Source organism: Leucoraja erinacea, unplaced genomic scaffold (assembly GCF_028641065.1).
Source record: "Leucoraja erinacea ecotype New England unplaced genomic scaffold, Leri_hhj_1 Leri_120S, whole genome shotgun sequence".
In the NCBI taxonomy this organism is placed as follows: domain Eukaryota; kingdom Metazoa; phylum Chordata; class Chondrichthyes; order Rajiformes; family Rajidae; genus Leucoraja; species Leucoraja erinaceus.
Genome location: NW_026575462.1, coordinates 222,939 through 230,143, shown reverse-complemented (window position 1 = coordinate 230,143; position 7,205 = coordinate 222,939). Strand labels below are relative to the sequence as shown.

Genomic DNA, 7,205 nt, shown 5'->3' with positions numbered 1-7,205 from the left:
TAGCCATGTTCCCCAGAGATGCTGCCTGATCCGCGGAGTTAGTACAGCACTGTTTATTGTAAACCAGCATCAGCAGTTCCTTGTTTCTCCAAGGGGATCCTGCCACCCATAGGCTTGGCAAAGATCTCTGACACATCACAAGAAATAGGAATAATTATTTGACAGAATTTCATTTATTTGAAGTGAAACTGAATATTTTGTTTTATTTTCAGTGTAGATGAGACTTTACAATTCCACCCCACAGAATGATTTGTTCGTCATAATCCACATTATATCATTACTGGAATTTACACATAATATATTAATTCTATCCATATACATAAGATACATTAGGTCACCCAACACAATACAGACTACTCTCTGGATTTCAAATCCAAAATGCAGCCATCAGGAATGAAGGGGAGAACTGACCACGGGGGAGGGGGGGATCTTTGAAAAAAATGGATAGGTGACGTTTTGGGTCGGGACTCATCTGGGTCCTAAATTCTGAGGGTAGACACAAATGCTGGAGGAACTCAGCAGGACGGGCAGCATCTCTAGAGAGAAGGAATGGGTAACATTTCGGGTCGAGACCTATCGTCAGACTAATTCACCTAAATTCTGAAATACCTTCGCTCATCTCTACCTCTTTGTGATGATGCTCATCTCATCACTTTATGATTTTTAAAATATCCATCTTTGATCAAACCATTGATTAACTAATGTGATACCTTTACTTGTAACCTGTTATCATTTTTTTGGTTATAATTGCACTTACTTGTAATTACCACCAGCAGTTAAGAGTTAAAATCTGTATAAGATCAAAGCATGGTACTTAATTATGGCTTGTAGCATTTCTTAAACATATAATCATCTGTCATACAGTTCTTATTTTGTTTCTTATAAAATGCTATTAGATCATACAGTATTTAAAATTAGCTGCAGTGTTACTTAGTTCCAATAAACATTTAAAAGTTCTGGGTCACGTTGTTCCAAATGGCTTGAAATCAAGGAGGACTACCTATTATAAGGTTGCGTATTCCAGTAAGATGTACCAATGTATGGTTTTATTTTAATAATTCGTGATTTAGAATCAGCATTACACACTAAACATAATAAGTACAAATACCCCTGGTTATAACGGACCATAAGGGGTGGGGGGGAATGGTCCACTACAACCGAGTAAGAGATTTGTTCCAACCACCTAACAGCCATTCCATGAAACAACAAGTTGTTTTCAAATGCAAGGTTCTTTTTAACAGGGGAAAAAGAATCTCCTGTGGCGTTCTGTGCTGCGTCTTGGTTGAACCAGTCAGTTGCTGAAGGTGCTCATCAGGTTGACCAGTATGTCATGGTGAGCTGTATTGTCCATGACACTCCGCAGTTTGAGGAGCATCCTCCTCTCCAAGACCACCTCCCGTGAATCTAACTCCACCCCCAGGTCGGAGCCAGCCTTCCTGATGAGCTTGTTAATTCTGTTGATGTCCGCGACTTTCGCCTTGCTACCCCAGCACACAACAGCGAAGAATTGATCAGCACTGGCCATCACAATTAGGGCTCTTAAAGATAGCGGAGTCGGGGGATATGGGGAGAAGGCAGGAACGGGATGCTAATTGGGGATGATCAACCATGACCACATTGAATGGCTCAAAGGGCCGAATGGCCTACTCCTGCACCTATTGTCTATTGTTAACATCTCTTTCTTCCCCATTATCTAGAGACCCAACAAATTATTCCAGGCAAACCAGTGATTCGCTTGCACTTCTTCCAATCTTATGTGCTCTACTCAGAATTCACACTAAATGAGAAACTAAATGCAGATCTGCAGAGAAATTGGATAACGTCCACAAAATTCTGACCTCTGTCTGCAATCGCCTCTACTGTTACAACGCCCAGAGCAAGCTTTAGGAACAACACCTCATCTTCATCTGGGCACAATTTATCTTTCTGGTATCAATATCAAATTCTCCAATCTTGGTCTTTCTTTCTGTCTGTATCAGTAATGGTCAATTCAGCCAACATCTGTCATTTTTGGCCCAGTTACTCAATTTCCTTTGATGTAGCATTGCCTTCTGGGGCCTTTCCAGCACTATCCCCGAGCCTTGCTATTAGCAACACATAACATAAACAAAGAAACATTGTCAACTTCTGGATGCCACATTATCTTTTTCAGTCTTACTCCAGCAGATATTTACTTTGTTTTACCCATTTCTTCCCAATTTTTTTTATAAATGTAAGCTAACTTGTATTTTTCTGGTTCCCAGTTCTAACACATGATCTTGGACCTTCATCTTCTCCTAAGAATCAGAGAAGGGTTACAGCATTCTGCTAATCAAACTAACCTGGCTTCTGGCAACAGCAATGGAGTCAGTCCAATAAGCGAGTTTGGTATCTCAATAAACACAAGGAATCATGATACACAAAAAAGCTGGAGAAACTCAGCGGGTGCAGTAGCATCTATGGAGCGAAGGAAATAGGCAACGTTTCGGGCCGAAACCAAGGGTGGCTCAGCACTTCAACTCCCCCTATCATTCCGAATCCAACCTTTCTGTCCTGGGCCTCCGCCATGGCCTGAGTGAGGGCCACCGTAAATTGGAGGAGCAGCACCTCATATTTCACTTGGGCATTTTACACCAGTGGTATGAACATTGACTTCTTCAATTTCAGGTAGTCCCTGTTTTCTCCTCCCCTTCCCAGCTTTCCCCAGTCCACTATCTCCGCCTCTTCCTTTCCTCTCCCCGCCCCCCCCAACCCCTCACTTCAGTCCGAAAAAGGGTCTCAACCCGAAACGTCGCCTATTTCCTTCGGTCCATAGATGCTGCCTCACCAGCTGAGTTTCTCCAGCATTTTTGTCTACCTTCGATTTTCCAGCATCTGCAGTTCCTTCTTAAACTAAGCAATGCCTACTTGCTGCAGAAACTTTTTTTCACCTACCTCTTTTGCAAAAGAGTAGTAAACACTGCCCAGTCCATCATCGGCTCTGACCTCCCTTCCATCGAGGGGATTTATCGCAGTCGCTGCCTCAAAAAGGCTGGCAGCATCATCAAGGACCCACACCATCCTGGCCACACACTCATCTCCCCGCTAACTTCAGGTAGAAGGTACAGGAGCCAGAGACTGCAACGTCCAGGTTCAGGAATACCTACTTCCCCACAGCCATCAGGCTATTAAACCTGGCTCGGACAAAACTCTGAACATTAATAACCCATTATCTGTTATTTGCACTTTATCAGTTTATTTATTCATGTATGTATATATTTATATAATGGTATAAGGACACACTGATCTGTTCTGTAATCAATGCCTACTATGTTCTGTTGTGCTGAAGCAAAGCAAGAATTTCATTGTCCTATCATTCTTTACTCAGAGAGTGGTAGCTGTGTGGAATGAGCTTCCAGTGGAAGTGGTGGAGGCAGGTTTGATTTTTTCATTTTAAAATAAATTGGATAGGTATATGGATGGGAAAGGAATGGAGGATTATGGTCTGAGTGCAGGTAGATGGGACTAGGGGAGAATAAGTGTCCGGCACGGACTTGTAGGGCCGAGATGGTCTGTTTCCGTGCTGTAATTGTTATATGGTTATATGTTATATGGTTATATCAGGGACACATAGAAACATAGACAATAGGTGCAGGAGTAGGCCATTCAGCCCTTCGAGCCTGCACCGTCATTCAATATGATCATGGCTGATCATCCAACTCAGTATCCTGTACCTGCCTTCTCTCCATACCCCCTGATCCCTTTAGCCACATCTAACCCCCTCTTAAATATAGCCAATGAACTGGCCTCAACTATCTTCTGTGGCAGAGAATTCCACAGATTCACCACTCTCTCTCTCTGTGAAAAATGTTTTCCTCATCTCGGTCCTAAAAGATTTCCCCCTTATCCTTAAACTGTGTGACCCCTTGTTCTGGACTTCCCCAACATCGGGAACAATCTTCCTGCATCTAGCCTGTCCAACCCCTTATGAATTTTGTAAGTTTCTATAAGATCCCCCCTCAATCTTCTAAAATCTACGGAGTACAAGCCGAGTCCATCCAGTCTTTCTTCATATGAAAGTCCTGACATCCCAGGAATCAGTCTGGTGAACCTTCTCTGTACTCCCTCTATGGCAAGAATGTCCTTCCTCAGATTAGGAGACACATGACAATAATAATAATAAATTTTATTACGGACTCAAGGTCCAGACAAGGGGCAACATTACATTAAAATTGCATTGCATATCAAATATTATAAATACATATAAAATCTTGGTATATCACTTATAAAAACATCATAATTTATATATTTTTAAAAACAAAAAAAAACCCCACAATACATAAGTTAAAAATCCAGATTAAAAGATGATCAATGTCCTACAACGAGACAACGATACCAGTGTCTCCACAACTGGGATTCGTAGTGTGTAGTGCTGACCCTTATGTTTGACAAGGCCACAATAAGCACATTTTTAAGAGTCATTTATCCTGCAAATGAATTTATACATGTGGTGTCTTAGGATAGCTTCTAAAGTACTGACTCCTGCAGCCACAAACATATTACTGGCACTACGCCATCTAGGTTGCCTTAGCAGTGTTATATGCCACCTTTGGTCTCTGCATACTTGTCTTTCCATAGTTCGACCACAGGTGCGCAGTGTAGAGTGGTGTGCAGTATGCTCTAAATAGCGACATCTTCACCACATCTGCACGCGCACCAAATTTACGCAAGAGAATATTCACCTGTACATACAGCATGCATCGTTGCCTATAAATATCCTCATCATCTGTCATTTGTTCTGTAATAAAATGCCCTAGAGTTAGATGTGGCTAAAGGGATCAGGGGGGTATGGAGAGAAGGCAGGGATGGGATACTGATTTGGATGATCAGCCATGATCATATTGAATGGTGGTGCAGGCTTGAAGGGCCGAATGGCCTCTACTCCTGCCCCTATTTTCTATGTTTCTATGAGGGAGAATAAGAAGGGATGAGATAAAGACTTAAGACTTTTGCCTTCCACCAGTGAGGAGGTGCCTGGTGAAGTCACTGTGGTGGATGTTAATTTGTGTTTATTGTGTGTTTTGTCATTTTTACTATATGTAGGACTGCAAGGCAACTAAATTTCGTTCAGACCACAAGGTCTGAATAACAATAAAGGCTACTTGTTACTTGCAACGCGACTTCTCCAGCCCGTGTCGCGGGGTTGGAATGACCCGGAGCGGGGTTGTACATCGCCCGGCGCGGCTTCATGGACGTGGGACATTCCAGCGCCCGCCGGGGGCTCCAACTTCGACTTTTAGACCGGGAGGAGGGCCGTAAATCGCCCCGCGCTGTCTAAAATGGCCGTGGGACTTATCATTGCCCGCCTGGGGCTTCGACATCGGGAGAGACATGGAGAACAGGGGAGAGAAAAGACTTTGCCTTCCATCACAGTGGGTCCAGTGTGAAGGATGTTTGTGTGAATTAAATTGCGTGTATGTCTAGGAATTGTCTTTGTTTGTATGGCTGTGAAAACAAAATTTCTGACAATAAAGGGTATTGTATTGTATTGTATATGGTTACTAGACCAAGTGCAGACCCGTTGGGTCTGCTCCCCCAATGGTGTGATCCCCCAACCCAATATTCCACCATGCACCCGTCTCCTCCGACGGAACTGAAGCCGTTCCCAAATGTAAGATTCCAGCACTCCCCTACCTCCCTCAGCAGTGGATTAAAAAAAAAATTCCAATTGCACCTTCCCCTGCCCAAAATTCCAATTGCACCTCCCCTGCCTGCTGCAGCAGTTCCAATTGCAATACCAATTGGCCCTCCCCCTCCTGTTGAAGCACTTGCTGTGATATCCCATTGAGGTGAAAAGTTCAGAGTGTTCCTGTCTTGCAACTTTGTTTTGAAGTGTGTTGGAAGCTGATAGGAAGGAGCAGCCGTCAACGAATCAAAAGGCAGAAAGGCAGCCGGACGCCGGACGGCACCCACACAGTTTTAATATATAACTAGTAGGTATGTTACAAAACCTACCTGAATCGTGGCTGAGCATCTGCCCCACCCCTGGTGTGTGATTTTGGCGCTGTTTAGAGGGGGCGGGTTTAAAACGCGATTTTTACTAGGCTGTTGCAATCGAAAATGTTCAGCCTAGTAAATCATTAACGGAAAATCGCTGAAAGACCCCGTCGCAAAAGGTATTATTAGTTTTTATGGCCTTGTAAAATAGTAGAGTAATTTAAAAACCACCATCTCACTCCGCAACCTCTCGCAGCCCCAGGGTTTTATAAAGCAAACAATTAAAGGTATGTACCTTATTTTTACATTAAATGGGGCATGTATATAACCCTGTAATTAAAGTTTTCTATAGCGAGTAGTTCATTTTGGGCTCTTTATATCCCGCAGTATTTTTCTGGGCATTTGAGGGCATAAATCTAGCGCAATGTGAACGTTCTAAACCAGCGCGTTCCACATGAACCCAGTAGAAAGCCGATTTAAATAGACTTTAATTTACAGCAATTGAACACTAAATTCCTTCCATTTGGCCTATAAATTGATGTAAATGAGATTTAAAAATCATGTTTTATTGTGAATTATTTGTGAATATTATTTGGACACTTGGGCTATTTAAAAATGTTAATCATTTATTAAGAAATGGATAGATGTTTAGATCTAGTAAATTGAAGTTTGAAATTAGCTACAATTGGGTAACTAACTAATTATATGCTTTAATTTCAGGTCATCCAAGTTAGATTATTTTATATTTGTTTCAGAATGGTTCAATCTATGATAACTGATTTCATTCAGTTCTCTTAATTTTTAAGAAGGTTATGGGTTTTTGACTGTCCACGATCACAGCTTTTTTGTTATGTCCATAGAAAATCAATAGGGAACAAGATGCTAATTTCCGAGTATGAAAATGGCCATAACTTTTTTATTACTTGAGATATGAAAGTGAATTATGTGTCAAATTAAACTTATTGTTATGCTTTATCTGATGGGCCGAATGCAGACTTTCTTTTTAAATCTCAAAATTTTTGATAGATGTTTGCAGAGATAGATAGATAGATATCAGGGACACATGACAATAAACTCACTAGACTTGACTAGTACACGCTGAAAAGCTCAAGGTAAGAGCATCACTCACTCAGCGCTATGATGCTACTTGTTTGATCTCTCAACTCTTGGCTGCCGGGGCGGGAGTCTCCGGGCGTCGAGTTGTCGCCGTCGTGAGGGGAGGAGAGAGAAGATGGCGGCGGAGGAGGAGG

General features: G+C 42.2%; 1 long non-coding RNA gene across 1 annotated transcript in view; it reads right to left on the bottom strand.

Moving 5' to 3' along the window:
* The window catches only part of LOC129715511 (uncharacterized), a 40,866-nt gene extending 33,669 nt beyond the window's left edge, over positions 1–7,197 (bottom strand). The window contains exon 1 of the long non-coding RNA XR_008726510.1: positions 7,085–7,197. This is a non-coding gene — a long non-coding RNA (uncharacterized LOC129715511). The remainder of the gene's footprint in view (positions 1–7,084) is intronic.
* Between the last annotated feature and the right edge of the window lie 8 nt (positions 7,198–7,205).